This window comes from Dendrobates tinctorius, unplaced genomic scaffold (genome assembly GCF_039654945.1).
Source record: "Dendrobates tinctorius isolate UK_male_01 unplaced genomic scaffold, ASM3965494v1 ptg000084l, whole genome shotgun sequence".
Lineage (NCBI taxonomy): Eukaryota > Metazoa > Chordata > Amphibia > Anura > Dendrobatidae > Dendrobates > Dendrobates tinctorius.
Window position 1 is genome coordinate 48,588,859 of NW_027361752.1, and position 23,642 is coordinate 48,612,500.

A 23,642-nucleotide genomic window follows, 5' to 3' on the forward strand; every position below is an offset into this window, starting at 1 on the left:
GCATCCATAGCCTTTAACCCCCTGCATCACATCCATAGCCTTTATCCCCCTCCATCGCATCCAAAGCCTTTAACCTCCTCCATCGCATCCATAGCCTTTAACCCCCTGCATCACATCCATAGCCTTTATCCCCCTCCATCGCATCCATAGCCTTTATCCCCCTCCATCGCATCCATAGCCTTTATCCCCCTCCATCGCATCCATAGCCTTTAACCCCCTCCATCGCATCCAAAGCCTTTAACCTCCTCCATCGCATCCATAGCCTTTAACCCCCTGCATCACATCCATAGCCTTTAACCCCCTCCATCACATCCATAGCCTTTATCCCCCTCCATCGCATCCAAAGCCTTTAACCTCCTCCATCGCATCCATAGCCTTTAACCACCTGCATCACATCCATAGCCTTTAACCCCCTCCATCACATCCATAGCCTTTAACCCCCTGCATCTCATCCATAGCCTTTAACCCCCTCCATCACATCCATAGCCTTTATCCCCCTCCATCGCATCCAAAGCCTTTAACCTCTTCCATCGCATCCATAGCCTTTAACCACCTGCATCACATCCATAGCCTTTAACCCCCTCCATCACATCCATAGCCTTTAACCCCCTGCATCTCATCCATAGCCTTTAACCCCCTCCATCACATCCATAGCCTTTATCCCCCTCCATCACATCCATAGCCTTTAACCTCTTCCATCGCATCCATAGCCTTTAACCCCCTCCATCACATCCATAGCCTTTAACCCCCTCCATCGCATCCAAAGCCTTTATCCCCCTCCATCGCATCCAAAGCCTTTAACCTCCTCCATCGCATCCATAGCCTTTAACCCCCTGCATCACATCCATAGCCTTTATCCCCCTCCATCGCATCCATAGCCTTTATCCCCCTCCATCGCATCCATAGCCTTTATCCCCCTCCATCGCATCCATAGCCTTTATCCCCCTCCATCTCATCCATAGCCTTTAACCCCCTCATCACATCCATAGCCTTTATCCCCCTCCATCACATCCATAGCCTTTAACCCCCTGCATCACATCCATAGCCTTTAACCCCCTCCATCACATCCATAGCCTTTAACCCCCTGCATCTCATCCATAGCCTTTAACCCCCTCCATCACATCCATAGCCTTTATCCCCCTCCATCACATCCATAGCCTTTATCCCCCTCCATCGCATCCATAGCCTTTATCCCCCTCCATCGCATCCATAGCCTTTAACCTCCTCCATCGCATCCATAGCCTTTAACCCCCTCCATCACATCCATAGCCTTTAACCCCCTCCATCGCATCCAAAGCCTTTATCCCCCTGCATCACATCCATAGCCTTTAACCCCCTGTATCACATCCATAGCCTTTAACCCCCTCCATCACATCCATAGCCTTTAACCCCCTCCATCACATCCAAAGCCTTTAACCTCCTCCATCGCATCCATAGCCTTTAACCCCCTGTATCACATCCATAGCCTTTATCCCCCTCCATCGCATCCATAGCCTTTATCCCCCTCCATCGCATCCATAGCCTTTAACCCCCTCCATCGCATCCAAAGCCTTTAACCTCCTCTATCGCATCCATAGCCTTTAACCCCCTGCATCACATCCATAGCCTTTATCCCCTTCCATCGCATCCATAGCCTTTATCCCCCTCCATCGCATCCATAGCCTTTATCCCCCTCCATCGCATCCATAGCCTTTAACCCCCTCCATCGCATCCAAAGCCTTTAACCTCCTCTATCGCATCCATAGCCTTTAACCCCCTCCATCACATCCATAGCCTTTATCCCCTTCCATCGCATCCATAGCCTTTATCCCCCTCCATCTCATCCATAGCCTTTAACCCCCTCCATCGCATCCATAGCCTTTATCCCCCTCCATCGCATCCATAGCCTTTATCCCCCTCCATCACATCCATAGCCTTTATCCCCCTCCATCGCATCCATAGCCTTTATCCCCCTCCATCGCATCCATAGCCTTTATCCCCCTCCATCTCATCCATAGCCTTTAACCCCCTCCATCACATCCATAGCCTTTATCCCCCTCCATCGCATCCATAGCCTTTATCCCCCTCCATCTCATCCATAGCCTTTAACCCCCTCCATCGCATCCATAGCCTTTAACCCCATGCATCACATCCATAGCCTTTAACCCCCTCCATCGCATCCATAGCCTTTATCCCCCTCCATCGCATCCATAGCCTTTATCCCCCTCCATCTCATCCATAGCCTTTAACCCCCTCCATCGCATCCATAGCCTTTAACCCCCTCCATCACATCCATAGCCTTTAACCCCCTCCATCGCATCCATAGCCTTTAACCCCCTCCATCGCATCCATAGCCTTTAACCCCCTCCATCGCATCCATAGCCTTTAACCCCCTGCATCACATCCATAGCCTTTAACCCCCTCCATCACATCCATAGCCTTTAACCCCCTGCATCACATCCATAGCCTTTAACCCCCTCCATCGCATCCATAGCCTTTAACCTCCTCCATCGCATCCATAGCCTTTATCCCCCTCCATCGCATCCATAGCCTTTAACCCCCTCCATCGCATCCATAGCCTTTAACCTCCTCCATCGCATCCATAGCCTTTAACCCCCTCCATCACATCCATAGCCTTTAACCCCCTCCATCGCATCCATAGCCTTTAACCCCCTGCATCACATCCATAGCCTTTAACCCCCTCCATCACATCCATAGCCTTTAACCCCCTGCATCGCATCCATAGCCTTTAACCCCCTCCATCGCATCCATAGCCTTTATCCCCCTCCATCGCATCCATAGCCTTTAACCCCCTCCATCGCATCCAAAGCCTTTATCCCCCTCCATCACATCCATAGCCTTTAACCCCCTCCATCGCATCCATAGCCTTTAATCCCCTGCTTCACATCCATAGCGTTTAACCCCCTCCATCACATCCATAGCCTTTAACCCCCTGCATCACATCCATAGCCTTTAACCCCCTCCATCGCATCCATAGCCTTTATCCCCCTCCATCACATCCATAGCCTTTATCCCCCTCCATCGCATCCATAGCCTTTAACCCCCTCCATCGCATCCATAGCCTTTATCCCCCTCCATCGCATCCATAGCCTTTATCCCCCTCCATCGCATCCATAGCCTTTAACCCCCTCCATCGCATCCAAAGCCTTTATCCCCCTCCCTCGCATCCAAAGCCTTTAACCTCCTCCATCGCATCCATAGCCTTTAACCCCCTGCATCACATCCATAGCCTTTATCCCCCTCCATCACATCCATAGCCTTTATCCCCCTCCATCTCATCCATAGCCTTTATCCCCCTCCATCTCATCCATAGCCTTTAACCCCCTCCATCACATCCATAGCCTTTATCCCCCTCCATCACATCCATAGCCTTTAACCCCCTCCATCACATCCATAGCCTTTAACCCCCTCCATCGCATCCATAGCCTTTAACCCCCTCCATCACATCCATAGCCTTTAACCTCCTCCATCGCATCCATAGCCTTTAACCCCCTCCATCGCATCCATAGCCTTTAACCCCCTCCATCGCATCCATAGCCTTTAACCTCCTCCATCGCATCCATAGCCTTTATCCCCCTCCATCACATCCATAGCCTTTAACCCCCTGCATCACATCCATAGCCTTTATCCCCCTCCATCACATCCATAGCCTTTATCCCCCTCCATCACATCCATAGCCTTTAACCTCCTCCATCGCATCCATAGCCTTTATCTCCCTCCATCGCATCCATAGCCTTTAACCCCCTCAACACATCCATAGCCTTTATCCCCCTCCATCACATCCATAGCCTTTATCCCCCTCCATCTCATCCATAGCCTTTAACCCCCTCCATCACATCCATAGCCTTAATCCCCCTCCATCGCATCCATAGCCTTTATCCCCCTCCATCTCATCCATAGCCTTTAACCCCCTCCATCACATCCATAGCCTTAATCCCCCTCCATCGCATCCATAGCCTTTATCCCCCTCCATCGCATCCATAGCCTTTAACCCCCTCCATCGCATCCATAGTCTTTAACCCCCTGCATCGCATCCATAGCCTTTAACCCCCTCCATCGCATCCATAGCCTTTAACCCCCTCATCACATCCATAGCCTTTATCCCCCTCCATCGCATCCATAGCCTTTATCCCCCTCCATCGCATCCATAGCCTTTAACCCCCTCCATCGCATCAATAGCCTTTAACCCCCTCCATCGCATCCATAGCCTTTAACCCCCTCCATCACATCCATAGCCTTTATCCCCCTCCATCGCATCCATAGTCTTTAACCCCCTGCATCGCATCCATAGCCTTTAACCCCCTCCATCGCATCCATAGCCTTTAACCCCCTCATCACATCCATAGCCTTTATCCCCCTCCATCGCATCCATAGCCTTTATCCCCCTCCATCGCATCCATAGCCTTTATCCCCCTCCATCGCATCCATAGCCTTTATCCCCCTCCATCGCATCCATAGCCTTTAACCCCCTCCATCACATCCAAAGCCTTTAACCCCACATCGCATCCATAGCGTTTAACCCCCTGCATCGCATCCATAGCCTTTAACCCCCTCCATCGCATCCATAACCTATAACCCCCTCCATCACATCCATAGCCTTTAACCCCCCATCGCATCCATAGCGTTTAACCCCCTGCATCGCATCCATAGTCTTTAACCCCCTCCATCGCATCCATAACCTTTAACCCCCTCCATCGCATCCATAGCCTTTAACCCCCTCATCAAATCCATAGCCTTTAACCCCCCAGTCGCATCCATAGCCTTTAACCCCCCAATGCATCCATAGCCTTGGCTTTAACCTCTTCACGACCGATGCCATTTCCTTGCCTTTGATGCGGGCTCCGGCGCTGAGCCTGCAACTTTCCCCGCACTTGATGGTTAATTTAATTGGACAATCGCAGCTTTAAGTCTTCTTAGGGGGGACTATTAAACACAGTAAAGAATAAAAAAAAAAAAGTTTTAAAAAAAATTGAAAAAAAATTAATAAAGCACAAAAGTTCAAAATCACCTCCCTTTTTCCCCATTAAAAATAAAACAATACAAAATTAAAAAATACACATATCAGTTATCGCTGGGTTCAGAAACGTCTGATCTATCAAAATATAAAGCAAATTAATCTGATCGGTAAACTGCGTAACGATAAAGAAAACGTCAGAATTACTGCCAGCTCTGAAGCCTGCAGAATTGTGATTGCAGCTCTGCAGTATAGAAGAATTAAAAACATCTTAAGGCCGGTTTCACATTAGCGCTTTTTAAGCGCACGCACGGCCGGGGGTAGCTCCGCCCCCGAGCCGGCTCTCTGCCCGGCGTGCCCGCCCCTTGCTTGTAGCGCCGCCTCCTAGCGCACAGCGGCGCCTGCGATCGGCGCACCCTATCTTTAGCATAGGGTGCGCAGATTGTGCGCAGGCCGTGCGCTAGTTGCGCTTTGACCTGCGCTGCGCACTTTTGACGGTGCGCCATGCGCGCCAAAATCCGAAAAGTTTGATTTTGGCGCGCATGGCGCACCGTCAAAAGTGCGCAGCGCAGGTCAAAGCGCAACTAGCGCACGGCCTGCGCACGATCTGCGCACCCTATGCTAAAGATAGGGTGCGCCGATCGCAGGCGCCGCTGTGCGCTAGGAGGCGGCGCTACAAGCAAGGGGCGGGCACGCCGGGCAGAGAGCCGGCTCGGGGGCGGAGCTACCCCCGGCCGTGCGTGCGCTTAAAAAGCGCTAATGTGAAACCGGCCTAAGAAAACACTTCAACCCTTGAAGTTTTTGACCTCGCTATAGGATTCTGCTCATCGGTACGATTACAGAGATACCGAACATGTCCAGTGCTGTGTGGGGCTCATGCAGTGTATATAGGGAATGTAAATGTAAATGTAAAGTGCTGCGGAATATGTCGGCGCTATAAAAATAAAATTTATTATTATTATTATTATTATTATAGGGAGACTGTGCGGGGCTCATGCAGTATATATATAGGGAGGCTGTGTGGGGCTCATGCAATGTATATATATAGGGAGGCTGTGTGGGGCTCATGCAATGTATATATATAGGGAGGCTGTGTGGGGCTCATGCAGTATATATATAGGGAGGCTGTGTGGGGCTCATGCAATGTATATATATAGGGAGGCTGTGTGGGGCTCATGCAATGTATATATATAGGGAGGCTGTGTGGGACTCATGCAGTGTATATAGGGAGGCTGTGTGGGGCTCATGCAGTATATATAGGGAGGCTGTGTGGGGCTCATGCAGTGTATATAGGGAGGCTGTGTGGGGCTCATGCAGTGTATATAGGGAAGCTGTGTGGGGCTCATGCAGTATATATATATGGAGGCTGTGTAGGTCTCATGCAGTGTATATAGGGAGGCTGTGTGGGGCTCATGCAGTATATATATAGGGAGGCTGTGTGGGGCTCATGCAATGTATATATATAGGGAGGCTGTGTGGGGCTCATGCAATGTATATATAGGGAGGCTGTGTGGGGCTCATGCAGTATATATATAGGGAGACTGTGTGGGGCTCATGCAATGTATATATATAGGGAGGCTGTGTGGGGCTCATGCAATGTATATATATAGGGAGGCTGTGTGGGACTCATGCAGTGTATATAGGGAGGCTGTGTGGGGCTCATGCAGTATATATAGGGAGGCTGTGTGGGGCTCATGCAGTGTATATAGGGAGGCTGTGTGGGGCTCATGCAGTGTATATAGGGAAGCTGTGTGGGGCTCATGCAGTATATATATATGGAGGCTGTGTAGGTCTCATGCAGTGTATATAGGGAGGCTGTGTGGGGCTCATGCAGTATATATATAGGGAGGCTGTGTGGGGCTCATGCAGTATATATATAGGGAGGCTGTGTGGGGCTCATGCAGTGTATACAGGGAGACTGTGTGGGGCTCATGCAGTATATATATAGGGAGGCTGTGTGGGGCTCATGCAGTATATATATAGGGAGGCTGTGTGGGGCTCATGCAGTGTATATAGGGAGGCTATGTGGGGCTCATGCAATGTATATAGGGAGGCTGTGTGGGGCTCATGCGGTATATAGGGAAGCTGTGTGGGGCTCATGCAATGTATATATATAGGGAGGCTGTGTGGGGCTCATGCAGTGCATATAGGGAGACTGTGTGGGGATCATGCAGTATATATATAGGGAGGCTGTGTGGGGCTCATGCAGTATATATATATAGGGAGGCTGTGTGGGGCTCATGCAGTATATATAGGGAGGCTGTGTGGGGCTCATGCAATGTATATAGGGAAGCTGTGTGGGGCTCATGCAATGTATATAGGGAGGCTGTGTGGGGCTCATGCAGTGCATATAGGGAGACTGTGTGGGGCTCATGCAGTATATATATAGGGAGGCTGTGTGGGGCTCATGCAGTATATATAGGGAGGCTGTGTGGGGCTCATGCAATGTATATATAGGGAGGCTGTGTGGGGCTCATGCAATGTATATATAGGGAGGCTGTGTGGGGCTCATGCAATGTATATATATATAGGGAAGCTGTGTGGGGCTCATGCAGTATATAGGGAGGCTGTGTGGGGCTCATGAAGTATATAGGGAGGCTATGTGGGACTCATGCAGTATATAGGGAGGCTGTATGGGGCTCATGCAATGTATATATAGGGAAGCTGTGTGGGGCTCATGCAGTATATATAGGGAGGCTATGTGGGGCTCATGCAGTATATAGGGAGGCTGTGTGGGGCTCATGCAGTATATATATAGGGAAGCTGTGTGGGGCTCATGCAATGTATATATAGGGAGGCTGTGCGGGGCTCATGCAGTGTATATAGGGAAGCTGTGTGGGGCTCATGCAATGTATATATGTAGGGAGGCTGTGTAGGGCTCATGCAGTATATATATAGGGAGGCTGTGTGGGGCTCATGCAGTGTATATAGGGAAGCTGTGTGGGGCTCATGCAGTGTATATAGGGAAGCTGTGTGGGGCTCATGCAATGTATATATGTAGGGAGGCTGTGTGGGGCTCTTGCAGTATATATATAGGGAGGCTGTGTGGGGCTCATGCAGTATATATATAGGGAGGCTGTGTGGGGCTCATGCAGTGTATATAGGGAGGCTGTGTGGGGCTCATGCAATGTATATATAGGGAGGCTGTGTGGGGATCATGCAATGTATATACAGAGCCTGTGTGGGGCTCATGCAGTATATATATATATAGGGAAGCTGTGTGGGGCTCATGCAGTATATATAGGGAGGCTATGTGGGGCTCATGCAGTATATAGGGAGGCTGTGTGGGGCTCATGCAATGTATATATAGGGAGGCTGTGTGGGGATCATGCAATGTATATACAGAGCCTGTGTGGGGCTCATGCAGTATATATATAGGGAGGCTGTGTGGGGCTCATGCAGTATATAGGGAGGCTGTGTGGGGCTCATGCAATGTATATAGGGAGGCTGTGTGGGGCTCATGCAATGTATATATAGGGAGGCTGTGTGGGGATCATGCAATGTATATACAGAGCCTGTGTGGGGCTCATGCAGTGTATATATATAGGGAAGCTGTGTGGGGCTCATGCAGTATATAGGGAGGCGGTGTGGGGCTCATGCAGTATATATAGGGAGGCTGTGTGGGGCTCATGCAATGTATATAGGGAAGCTGTGTGGGGCTCATGCAATGTATATAGGGAGGCTGTGTGGGGCTCATGCAGTGCATATAGGGAGACTGTGTGGGGCTCATGCAGTATATATATAGGGAGGCTGTGTGGGGCTCATGCAGTATATATAGGGAGGCTGTGTGGGGCTCATGCAATGTATATATAGGGAGGCTGTGTGGGGCTCATGCAATGTATATATAGGGAGGCTGTGTGGGGCTCATGCAATGTATATATAGGGAGGCTGTGTGGGGCTCATGCAATGTATATATATAGGGAAGCTGTGTGGGGCTCATGCAGTATATAGGGAGGCTGTGTGGGGCTCATGAAGTATATAGGGAGGCTATGTGGGACTCATGCAGTATATAGGGAGGCTGTATGGGGCTCATGCAATGTATATATAGGGAAGCTGTGTGGGGCTCATGCAGTATATATAGGGAGGCTATGTGGGGCTCATGCAGTATATAGGGAGGCTGTGTGGGGCTCATGCAGTATATATATAGGGAAGCTGTGTGGGGCTCATGCAATGTATATATAGGGAGGCTGTGCGGGGCTCATGCAGTGTATATAGGGAAGCTGTGTGGGGCTCATGCAATGTATATATGTAGGGAGGCTGTGTGGGGCTCATGCAGTATATATATAGGGAGGCTGTGTGGGGCTCATGCAGTGTATATAGGGAAGCTGTGTGGGGCTCATGCAATGTATATATGTAGGGAGGCTGTGTGGGGCTCTTGCAGTATATATATAGGGAGGCTGTGTGGGGCTCATGCAGTATATATATAGGGAGGCTGTGTGGGGCTCATGCAGTGTATATAGGGAGGCTGTGTGGGGCTCATGCAATGTATATATAGGGAGGCTGTGTGGGGATCATGCAATGTATATACAGAGCCTGTGTGGGGCTCATGCAGTATATATATATAGGGAAGCTGTGTGGGGCTCATGCAGTATATATAGGGAGGCTATGTGGGGCTCATGCAGTATATAGGGAGGCTGTGTGGGGCTCATGCAATGTATATATAGGGAGGCTGTGTGGGGATCATGCAATGTATATACAGAGCCTGTGTGGGGCTCATGCAGTGTATATATATAGGGAAGCTGTGTGGGGCTCATGCAGTATATAGGGAGGCGGTGTGGGGCTCATGCAGTATATATAGGGAGGCTGTGTGGGGCTCATGCAATGTATATATAGGGAGGCTGTGTGGGGCTCATGCAGTATATATATGGAGGCTGTGTGGGGCTCATGCAGTATATAGGGAAGCTGTGTGGGGCTCATGCAATATATATATGGAGCCTGTGTGGGGCTCATGCAGTATATATAGGGAGGCAGTGTGGGGCTTATGCAGTATATAGGGAAGCTGTGTGGGGCTCATGCAGTATATAGGGAGGCTGTGTGGGGCTCATGCAGTATATATGGAGCCTGTGTGGGGATCATGCAATACATATATGGAGCCTGTGTGGGGCTCATGCAGTATATATAGGGAGGCTGTGTGGGGCTCATGCAATGTATATATATATATATGGAGCCAGGGTGGATAAAAATCTTGATTTTTTTAAAAAAATCAAAAAAATCAGATTTTTTTGATTTAAATCAGATTTTTTTGATTTAAATCATTTGATTTAAATCAGATTTTTTAATCAAGTTGTACACAAGCAAAACTTTGTCTTTTTGCAAATCTAATTGTTTTACACAAATAAAAATATTAAAACAGTTGATTATGAAACCTAATAATTTTTATTTGCACTATTAAACACTCAGAATTGAACTACAGAGAGTAAGTACTTTTTAACAATAGCCTATCTCTAACGTTTGTTAGTTTATACAATTAAGACATGCTGCTTTTAAACACCTACCTATTGCCATATAGTAAAACAAAAAAGATTTTTACTTACTTTGGGGTCCCCCCCTCACCCTGGCGTTAGATCGTTGCCCCTAGTTTCGTCCGTGTAACTATGGGCGCACATGCACACTGCTCTCACTTCTCATTTTAATCGTGATTTATATTAAAAAAAAACCTTTTGATTTAAATCAGTGATTTAAATCATGATTAAAATCATGATTTAAATCGATCCGATTTAAATAGAAAAAAATCTTTTGATTTAAATCTAGTCTAGCCTGATGAAGAGACCTGAGTAGTCTCGAAAGCTTGCAATGTATTACCATCTTTTCAGTTAGCCATTAAAAGGTATCAACCACTGAGGACTCTCAATCCTGAATATTTGATTTAAATCAATCCACCCTGTATGGAGCCTGTGTGGGGCTCATGCAGTATATAGGGAGGCTGTGTGGGGCTCATGCAGTATATATAGGGAGGCTGTGTGGGGATCATGCAGTATATATAGGGAGGCTGTGTGGGGATCATGCAGTATATATAGGGAGGCTGTGTGGGGATCATGCAATGTATATATATAGGGAGGCTGTGTGGGGCTAATGCAGTATATATAGGGAGGCTGTGTGGGGATCATGCAGTATATATAGGGAGGCTGTGTGGGGATCATGCAGTATATATAGGGAGGCTGTGTGGGGATCATGCAATGTATATATATAGGGAGGCTGTGTGGGGCTCATGCAGTATATATAGGGAGGCTGTGTGGGGCTCATGCAGTATATATAGGGAGGCTGTGTGGGGATCATGCAGTATATATAGGGAGGCTGTGTGGGGATCATGCAGTATATAGGGAGGCTGTGTGGGGCTCATGCAGTATATATAGGGAGGCTGTGCGGGGCTCATGCAGTATATATAGGGAGGCTGTGCGGGGCTCATGCAGTATATATAGGGAGGCTGTGTGGGGATCATGCAGTATATAGGGAGGCTGTGCGGGGCTCATGCAGTATATATAGGGAGGCTGTGTGGGGATCATGCAGTATATAGGGAGGCTGTGTGGGGATCATGCAGTATATATAGGGAGGCTGTGCGGGGCTCATGCAGTATATATAGGGAGGCTGTGTGGGGCTCATGCAGTATATATAGGGAGGCTGTGTGGGGATCATGCAGTATATATAGGGAGGCTGTGTGGGGATCATGCAGTATATAGGGAGGCTGTGTGGGGCTCATGCAGTATATATAGGGAGGCTGTGTGGGGCTCATGCAGTATATATAGGGAGGCTGTGTGGGGATCATGCAGTATATAGGGAGGCTGTGTGGGGATCATGCAGTATATATAGGGAGGCTGTGCGGGGCTCATGCAGTATATATAGGGAGGCTGTGTGGGGCTCATGCAGTATATATAGGGAGGCTGTGTGGGGATCATGCAGTATATATAGGGAGGCTGTGTGGGGATCATGCAGTATATAGGGAGGCTGTGTGGGGCTCATGCAGTATATATAGGGAGGCTGTGTGGGGCTCATGCAGTATATATAGGGAGGCTGTGCGGGGCTCATGCAGTATATATAGGGAGGCTGTGTGGGGATCATGCAGTATATAGGGAGGCTGTGCGGGGCTCATGCAGTATATATAGGGAGGCTGTGTGGGGCTCATGCAGTATATATAGGGAGGCTGTGTGGGGATCATGCAGTATATATAGGGAGGCTGTGTGGGGATCATGCAGTATATAGGGAGGCTGTGTGGGGCTCATGCTGTATATATAGGGAGGCTGTGTGGGGCTCATGCAGTATATATATAGGGAGGCTGTGTGGGGCTCATGCAATGTATATATATAGGGAGGCTGTGTGGGGCTCATGCAGTATATATAGGGAGGCTGTGTGGGGCTCATGCAGTATATATAGGGAGGCTATGTCAGGTTCATGCTGTATATAAGGGGCTGTGGGTTTTTTTTAAAGACATATAGGGGGTGTCAGCATAATTATTTCTGCTCAATATTAAGTGATAATATTTATTAATATTAATAATGAGCAGAACTAATTTCAAGCTATTGGTTTGGCCTCCCCCACTGTCATGGTCTCTCATGTGGCCCCTCGGGAACATTAATTGCCCACCCCTGTCTGAGGGCCGATCGCTTGTGCTATTTACACAAGAGGACTAAAAATTAGTGCAATGTAAAAAAACAAAAACTTTTTCAAAATGTTTAAAAGAAAGAAAAAATTAAATAATTTTAGTTTCCCCCTTTTAACCATGGAAAAAAAAGAAACGTTTTTATAAAAAAAAACAAAAAACTAGTCATGTGAAAAAAATTCAAAAAGTTAGGGATCTTGAATAATGGGGGAGGAAAAACAGAAGCATAAAGAGAAATACTTGGTTGTGGCAGGAAGGGGTTAACTAACATTAGCTATGGTGAACTCCTGGAAGACAAGAAATCCCTTTCTGCACACACTCGCCCATAGATGTCTACAGGAGCCACTTTCCTCCCGACCACGCCGCCCTGCATGTCTCTTAAACACACTATTTACATAACTCTGTTTATTAGCGTCTGAGCTCACGCCCCAGTCAGTTTTTTTCTTTCTCCACCTCGTCAGTCAGTCCCCGCCCCCTCTTTGTCATGTTACCGTCCCCCCCTCGACCACAGTAGAGGCACCGCCTCCTTCCTCCGAGCTGCTGACGTCACCGCACATCCGGGGCCCTTTGCGCTGATTGACAGTCACCATGGTAACACGCTCATCTCGCCGCCATTTTGTTAGTCTTTTTTTTTTTTTTTTCCCTCTAAAACCGCTTAACGGCGTCCAACGCGTCTCCCGGTAACAAATCAGAATGATAAGATAGGTAAACGAGAACGTGAATGAAAACAAACTAATATGTGATAATGTGTATGGGGGTTCCTATGTGGTAATGGCGCGGGCGGGAATTCTCAGGAGGACGGTGCCGGTGAGGCGGCGGTGCTGTCCCGGTGTGGCCGCCGCGGTGTGAGCGGGAGGCGGCGGTGCTCCCCTGCTCTCCGCCCTCCTCCTCCTCTTCCCTCCGCCTCCCTCGCTCCGCAGCTTTGGAAACGCGCGCCATTTTGTGCCTCCCCCTCCTCTCTCCATCCTGTGTACGGCCGGGACCCGAGGAACAACCGCCGCCTCCTCCTCCAGCGCAGGCAGCAGTGGCCGCGGAGTGTGCGATCTGCGCCGGGATATGAGCAGCAGTGACCGCGGTGACAGCAGGAGGGCAGAGCGGCGATGCTGAGCGGCAGCGCTGCGTGAGGACACCGGCTCATCACCGCCTCCTGTCAGGCCCCGGACACCGCCGTGTGCTCGATGTGACGGGAGAGCCGCGTCGTGTGGCGAGCAGCGGAGGAGGACACGGGTAAGGACGGCGGCCCGAGCTCTGCACACACCCGGGGACACACACCCGGGGCTCTGCTCAATACCGGGGAGACACACACCCGGGGCTCTGCTCAATACCGGGGAGACACACACCCGGGGCTCTGCTCAATACCGGGGAGACACACACCCGGGGCTCTGCTCAATACCGGGGAGACACACACCCGGGGCTCTGCACACAACCGGAGACACACACACCCGGGGCTCTGCTCAATACCGGGGAGACACACACCCGGGGCTCTGCTCAATACCGGGGAGACACACACCCGGGGCTCTGCACACAACCGGAGACACACACACCCGGGGCTCTGCACACAACCGGGGACACACACACCCGGGGCTCTGCTCACAACCGGAGACACACACACCCGGGGCTCTGCTCAATACCGGGGAGACACACACCCGGGGCTCTGCACACAACCGGAGACACACACACCCAGGGCTCTGCACACAACCGGAGACACACACACCCGGGGCTCTGCTCAATACCGGGGAGACACACAACCGGAGACACACATACCTGGGGCTCTGCACACAACCGGAGACACACACACCCGGGGCTCTGCTCAATACCGGGGAGACACACACCCGGGGCTCTGCTCAATACCGGGGAGACACACACCCGGGGCTCTGCTCAATACCGGGGAGACACACACCCGGGGCTCTGCTCAATACCGGGGAGACACACACCCGGGGCTCTGCTCAATACCGGGGAGACACACACCCGGGGCTCTGCACACAACCGGGGAGACACACACCCGGGGCTCTGCTCAATACCGGGGAGACACACACCCGGGGCTCTGCACACAACCGGAGACACACACACCCGGGGCTCTGCTCAATACCGGGGAGACACACACCCGGGGCTCTGCACACAACCGGAGACATACACACCCGGGGCTCTGCTCAATACCGGGGAGACACACACCCGGGGCTCTGCACACAACCGGAGACACACACCCGGGGCTCTGCTCAATACCGGGGAGACACACACCCGGGGCTCTGCTCAATACCGGGGAGACACACACCCGGGGCTCTGCTCAATACCGGGGAGACACACACCCGGGGCTCTGCACACAACCGGAGACACACACACCCGGGGCTCTGCACACAACCGGGGACACACACACCCGGGGCTCTGCTCAATACCGGCGAGACACACACCTGGGGCTCTGCACACAACCGGAGACACACACACCCGGGGCTCTGCACACAACCGGGGACACACACACCCGGGGCTCTGCTCAATACCGGGGAGACACACACCCGGGGCTCTGCACACAACCGGAGACACACACACCCGGGGCTCTGCACACAACCGGAGACACACACACCCGGGGCTCTGCTCAATACCGGGGAGACACACAACCGGAGACACACATACCTGGGGCTCTGCACACAACCGGAGACACACACACCCGGGGCTCTGCTCAATACCGGGGAGACACACACCCAGGGCTCTGCACACAACCGGAGACACACACACCCGGGGCTCTGCTCAATACCGGGGAGACACACACCCGGGGCTCTGCTCAATACCGGAGACACACACACCCGGGGCTCTGCACACAACCGGAGACACACACACCCGGGGCTCTGCTCAATACCGGGGAGACACACACCCGGGGCTCTGCACACAACCGGAGACATACACACCCGGGGCTCTGCTCAATACCGGGGAGACACACACCCGGGGCTCTGCTCAATACCGGGGAGACACACACCCGGGGCTCTGCACACAACCGGAGACACACACCCGGGGCTCTGCTCAATACCGGGGAGACACACACCCGGGGCTCTGCTCAATACCGGGGAGACACACACCTGGGGCTCTGCACACAACCGGAGACACACACACCCGGGGCTCTGCACACAACCGGGGAGACACACCCGGGGCTCTGCTCAATACCGGGGAGACACACACCTGGGGCTCTGCACACAACCGGAGACACACACACCCGGGGCTCTGCACACAACCGGGGACACACACACCCGGGGCTCTGCACACAACCGGGGACACACACACCCGGGGCTCTGCTCAATACCGGGGAGACACACACCCGGGGCTCTGCACACAACCGGAGACACACACACCCAGGGCTCTGCACACAACCGGAGACACACACACCCGGGGCTCTGCTCAATACCGGGGAGACACACAACCGGAGACACACATACCTGGGGCTCTGCACACAACCGGAGACACACACACCCGGGGCTCTGCTCAATACCGGGGAGACACACACCCAGGGCTCTGCACACAACCGGAGACACACACACCCGGGGCTCTGCTCAATACCGGGGAGACACACACCCGGGGCTCTGCACACAACCGGAGACACACACACCCAGGGCTCTGCACACAACCGGAGACACACACACCCGGGGCTCTGCTCAATACCGGGGAGACACACAACCGGAGACACACATACCTGGGGCTCTGCACACAACCGGAGACACACACACCCGGGGCTCTGCTCAATACCGGGGAGACACACACCCAGGGCTCTGCACACAACCGGAGACACACACACCCGGGGCTCTGCTCAATACCGGGGAGACACACACCCGGGGCTCTGCTCAATACTGGGGAGACACACACCTGGGGCTCTGCACACAGCCGGAGACACACACACCCGGGGCTCTGCACACAACCGGAGACACACACACCCGGGGCTCTGCACACAACCGGAGACACACACACCCGGGGCTCTGCACACAACCGGAGACACACACACCCGGGGCTCTGCACACAACCGGAGACACACACACCCGGGGCTCTGCACACAACCGGAGACACACACACCCGGGGCTCTGCGCACAACCGGGGACACACACACACACGGGGCTCTGCGCACAACTGGGGACACACACACCCGGGGCTCTGCGCACAACTGGGGACACACACACCCGGGGCTCTGCGCACAAGCTGGGACACACACACCCGGGGCTCTGCGCAAAAGCGGGGACACACACACCCGGGGCTCTGCGCAAAAGCGGGGACACACACACCCGGGGCTCTTCGCAAAAGCGGGGACACACACACCCGGGGCTCTGCGCAAAAGCGGGGACACACACACCCGGGGCTCTGCGCAAAAGCGGGGACACACAAACACCTGAAGATCTGCGCACAACCGGGGACACACAAACATCTGAAGATCTGCGCACAATCGGGGACACACAAACACCTGAGGCTCTGTATGCACACACAATCTTTATCTGAGGGGGCTACACACACACACACACACACACGCTCTCACTTACTCTCGGGGCCGCGCAAAACTCTCTCTAGAGACCGCGCAGACACACACATTCTCTCCCTCTCCCTGCTGCACACACGCTCACTCCGTCTCGGGGTCGCGACGACTCTAGAGGCCGCACAGACACACACACTCTCTCCCTCCCTCTCTCGGGCCTGCGCGGACACGCGCCCGCTCCCTCTTTCGGGCCTGCGCGGACACGCGCCCGCTCCCTCTTTCGGGCCTGCGCGGACACGCGCCCGCTCGCTCTCTCGGGCCTGCGCGGACACGCGCCCGCTCGCTCTCTCGGGCCTGCGCGGACACGCGCCCGCTCGCTCTCTCGGGCCTGCGCGGACACGCGCCCGCTCGCTCTCTCGGGCCTGCGCGGACACGCGCCCGCTCGCTCTCTCGGGCCTGCGCGGACACGCGCCCGCTCGCTCTCTCGGGCCTGCGCGGACACGCGCCCGCTCGCTCTCTCGGGCCTGCGCGGACACGCGCCCGCTCGCTCTCTCGGGCCTGCGCGGACACGCGCCCGCTCGCTCTCTCGGGCCTGCGCGGACACGCGCCCGCTCGCTCTCTCGGGCCTGCGCGGACACGCGCCCGCTCGCTCTCTCGGGCCTGCGCGGACACGCTCCCGCTCGCTCTCTCGGGCCTGCGCGGACACGCTCCCGCTCGCTCTCTCGGGCCTGCGCGGACACGCGCCCGCTCGCTCTCTCGGGCCTGCGCGGACACGCGCCCGCTCGCTCTCTCGGGCCTGCGCGGACACGCGCCCGCTCGCTCTCTCGGGCCTGCGCGGACACGCGCCCGCTCGCGGCCACACTCACGCTACACACTCACGCTACACACTCACGCTACACACTCACGCTACACACTCACGCTACACACTCACGCTACACACTCACGCTACACACTCACGCTCACGCTACACACTCACACTCACACTCACACACTCTTGAGGCTACACACACTCTTGAGGCTACACACACACACACACACACACACACTCTTGAGGCTACACACACACACACACACACTCTTGAGGCCACACACACACACACACACTCTTGAGGCCACACACACACACTCTTGAGGCTACACACACACACTCTTGAGGCTACACACACACACACACACACACTCTTGAGGCTACACACACACACACACACACACTCTTGAGGCTACACACACACACACACACACTCTTGAGGCTACACACACACACACTCTTGAGGCTACACACACACACACTCTTGAGGCTACACACACACACACTCTTGAGGCTACACACACACACACTCTTGAGGCTACACACACACACACTCTTGAGGCTACACACACACACACTCTTGAGGCTACACACACACACACACTCTTGAGGCTACACACACACACACACTCTTGAGGCTACACACACACACACACTCTTGAGGCTACACACACACACACACACACACACACTCTCTTGAGGCTACACACACACTCTTGAGGCTACACACACACTCTCTTGAGGCTACACACACACACTCTTGAGGCTACACACACACTCTTGAGGCTACACACACACTCTTGAGGCTACACACACACTCTTGAGGCTACACACACACTCTTGAGGCTACACACACACTCTTGAGGCTACACACACACTCTTGAGGCTACACACACACTCTTGAGGCTACACACACACTCTTGAGGCTACACACACACTCTTGAGGCTACACACACACACACACACTCTTGAGGCTACACACACACACACACACACTCACACACACACTCTTGAGGCTACACACACACACACTCTTGAGGCTACACACACACACACTCTTGAGGCTACACACACACACACTCTTGAGGCTACACACACACACACTCTTGAGGCTACACACACACACACTCTTGAGGCTACACACACACACACTCTTGAGGCTACACACACACACACTCTTGAGGCTACACACACACACACACACTCTTGAGGCTACACACACACACACACTCTTGAGGCTACACACACACACACACTCTTGAGGCTACACACACACACACACACACACTCTTGAGGCTACACACACACACACACACACTCTTGAGGCTACACACACACACACACACACACTCTTGAGGCTACACACACACACACACACACACACTCTTGAGGCTACACACACACACACACTCTTGAGGCTACACACACACACACACACTCTTGAGGCTACACACACACACACACACACACTCTTGAGGCTACACACACACACACACTCTTGAGGCTACACACACACACACACACTCTTGAGGCTACACACACACACACACACTCTTGAGGCTACACACACACACACACACTCTTGAGGCTACACACACACACACACACTCTTGAGGCTACACACACACACACACACACACTCTTGAGGCTACACACACACACACACTCTTGAGGCTACACACACACACACTCTTGAGGCTACACACACACACACACACACACACACTCTTGAGGCTACACACACACACTCTTGAGGCTACACACACACACACTCTTGAGGCTACACACACACACACTCTTGAGGCTACACACACACACACTCTTGAGGCTACACACACACACACTCTTGAGGCTACACACACACACACTCTTGAGGCTACACACACACACACTCTTGAGGCTACACACACACACACACTCTTGAGGCTACACACACACACACACTCTTGAGGCTACACACACACACACTCTTGAGGCTACACACACACACACACACACACACTCTTGAGGCTACACACACACACACTCTTGAGGCTACACACACACACACACACACTCTTGAGGCTACACACACACACACACACACACACTCTTGAGGCTACACACACACACACACACACACACACTCTTGAGGCTACACACACTCTTGAGGCTACACACACACACTCTTGAGGCTACACACACACACTCTTGAGGCTACACACACACACTCTTGAGGCTACACACACACACACACACACACACTCTTGAGGCTACACACACACTCTTGAGGCTACACACACACACACACACACTCTCTTGAGGCTACACACACACACACACACTCTTGAGGCTACACACACACACACACACTCTCTTGAGGCTACACACACACACACACACTCTTGAGGCTACACACACACACACACTCTTGAGGCTACACACACACACACACTCTTGAGGCTACACACACACACACACACTCTTGAGGCTACACACACACACACACACACACACTCTTGAGGCTACACACACACACACACACACTCTTGAGGCTACACACACACACACTCTTGAGGCTACACACACACACACTCTTGAGGCTACACACACACACACTCTTGAGGCTACACACACACACACTCACACACACTCTTGAGGCTACACACACTCACACACACTCTTGAGGCTACACACACTCACACACACTCTTGAGGCTACACACACTCACACACACTCTTGAGGCTACACACACACACACACACACACACTCTTGAGGCTACACACACACACACACACACACACTCTTGAGGCTACACACACACACACACACACACTCTTGAGGCTACACACACACACACACACACTCTTGAGGCTACACACACACACACACACACTCTTGAGGCTACACACACACACACACACACACACTCTTGAGGCTACACACACACACACTCTTGAGGCTACACACACACACACTCTTGAGGCTACACACACACACACACACACACACTCTTGAGGCTACACACACACACACACTCTTGAGGCTACACACACACACACTCTTGAGGCTACACACACACACACACACACACACTCTTGAGGCTACACACACACACACTCTTGAGGCTACACACACACACACACACACACACACTCTTGAGGCTACACACACACACACACTCTTGAGGCTACACACACACACACACACTCTTGAGGCTACACACACACACACACACACTCTTGAGGCTACACACACACACACACTCTTGAGGCTACACACACACACACACTCTTGAGGCTACACACACACACACACACTCTTGAGGCTACACACACACACTCTCTCTTGAGGCTACACACACACACTCTCTCTTGAGGCTACACACACACACTCTCTCTTGAGGCTACACACACACACTCTCTCTTGAGGCTACACACACACACTCTCTCTTGAGGCTACACACACACTCTCTCTTGAGGCTACACACACACTCTCTCTTGAGGCTACACACACACTCTCTCTTGAGGCTACACACACACTCTGTCTTGAGGCTACACACACACTCTGTCTTGAGGCTACACACACACTCTGTCTTGAGGCTACACACACACTCTCTCTTGAGGCTACACACACACTCTCTCTTGAGGCTACACACACACACTCTCTCTTGAGGCTACACACACACACTCTCTCTTGAGGCTACACACACACACTCTCTCTTGAGGCTACACACACACACTCTCTCTTGAGGCTACACACACACACTCTCTCTTGAGGCTACACACACACACTCTCTCTTGAGGCTACACACACACACTCTCTCTTGAGGCTACACACACACACACACACACACACACTCTTGAGGCTACACACACACACACTCTTGAGGCTACACACACACACTCTCTCTTGAGGCTACACACACACACTCTCTCTTGAGGCTACACACACACACTCTCTCTTGAGGCTACACACACACTCTCTCTTGAGGCTACACACACACACTCTCTCTTGAGGCTACACACACACACTCTCTCTTGAGGCTACACACACACACTCTCTCTTGAGGCTACACACACACACACACACACACACACTCTTGAGGCTACACACACACACACTCTTGAGGCTACACACACACACACACTCACTCTCTTGAGGCTACACACACACTCTTGAGGCTACACACACACACACACACTCTTGAGGCTACACACACACACACACACACACTCTTGAGGCTACACACACACACACACACACACACTCTTGAGGCTACACACACACACACACACACACACTCTTGAGGCTACACACACACTCTTGAGGCTACACACACACACACACACTCTTGAGGCTACACACACACACACACACACACACACTCTTGAGGCTACACACACACACACACACTCTTGAGGCTACACACACACACACACACTCTTGAGGCTACACACACACACTCTTGAGGCTACACACACACACTCTTGAGGCTACACACACACTCTCTCTTGAGGCTACACACACACACTGCGCGGACACGCGCTCGCTCTCTCTCTCGGGCCTGCGCTGACACGCGCTCGCTCGCTCTCTCGGGCCTGTGCGGACACGCGCTCGCTCGCGGCTACACTCACACTACACACTCACGCTACACACGCTTCACACTCACGCTACACACACTCACACTCACGCTACACACGCTTCACACTCACGCTACACACGCTTCACACTCACGCTACACACGCTCACACTCACGCTACACACACTCACACTCACGCTACACACTCTCACACTCACGCTACACACTCTCACACTCACGCTACACACTCTCACACTCACGCTACACACTCTCACACTCACGCTACACACACTCACACTCACGCTACACACACTCACACTCACGCTACACACACTCACACTCACGCTACACACACTCACACTCACGCTACACACACTCACACTCACGCTACACACACTCACACTCACGCTACACACACTCACACTCACGCTACACACACTCACACTCACGCTACACACACTCACGCTACACACTCACGCTACACACTCACGCTACACACTCACGCTACACACTCACACTCACGCTTCACACTCACACTCACGCTACACACTCACGCTACACACTCACGCTACACACTCACGCTACACACTCACGCTACACACTCACGCTACACACTCACGCTACACACTCACGCTACACACTCACGCTACACACTCACGCTACACACTCACGCTACACACTCACGCTACACACTCACGCTACACACTCACGCTACACACTCACGCTACACACTCACGCTACACACTCACGCTACACACTCACGCTACACACTCACGCTACACACTCACGCTACACACTCACGCTACACACTCACGCTACACACTCACGCTACACACTCACGCTACACACTCACGCTACACACTCACGCTACACACTCACGCTACACACTCACGCTACACACTCACGCTACACACTCACGCTACACACTCACGCTACACACTCACGCTACACACTCACGCTACACACTCACGCTACACACTCACGCTACACACTCACGCTACACACTCACGCTACACACTCACGCTACACACTCACGCTACACACTCACGCTACACACTCACGCTACACACTCACGCTACACACTCACGCTACACACTCACGCTACACACTCACGCTACACACTCACGCTACACACTCTCTCTTGAGGCTACACACTCTCTCTTGAGGCTACACACTCTCTCTTGAGGCTACACACACACACACACACACACACACTCTTGAGGCTACACACACACACACATACTCTTGAGGCTACACACACACACACACACACATACTCTTGA

The 23,642-nt window shown here is 52.6% G+C and overlaps 1 protein-coding gene across 3 annotated transcripts in view; it reads left to right on the plus strand.

Annotated features, from left to right (window-relative positions):
• The first annotated feature begins 13,081 nt into the window (after positions 1-13,081).
• DYRK1A (dual specificity tyrosine phosphorylation regulated kinase 1A) overlaps positions 13,082-23,642 on the plus strand; it is a 117,259-nt gene continuing 106,698 nt past the window's right edge. The window contains exon 1 of one of the 3 annotated variants that reach the window (XM_073584671.1): positions 13,082-13,139. The gene's annotated coding sequence lies outside the window, so the exon portion shown is untranslated. Of the gene's footprint in view, positions 13,140-13,182; positions 13,254-13,318; positions 13,776-23,642 lie in introns of those variants that run through there. The other 2 variants (XM_073584670.1, XM_073584669.1) reach the window with 2 other exon arrangements.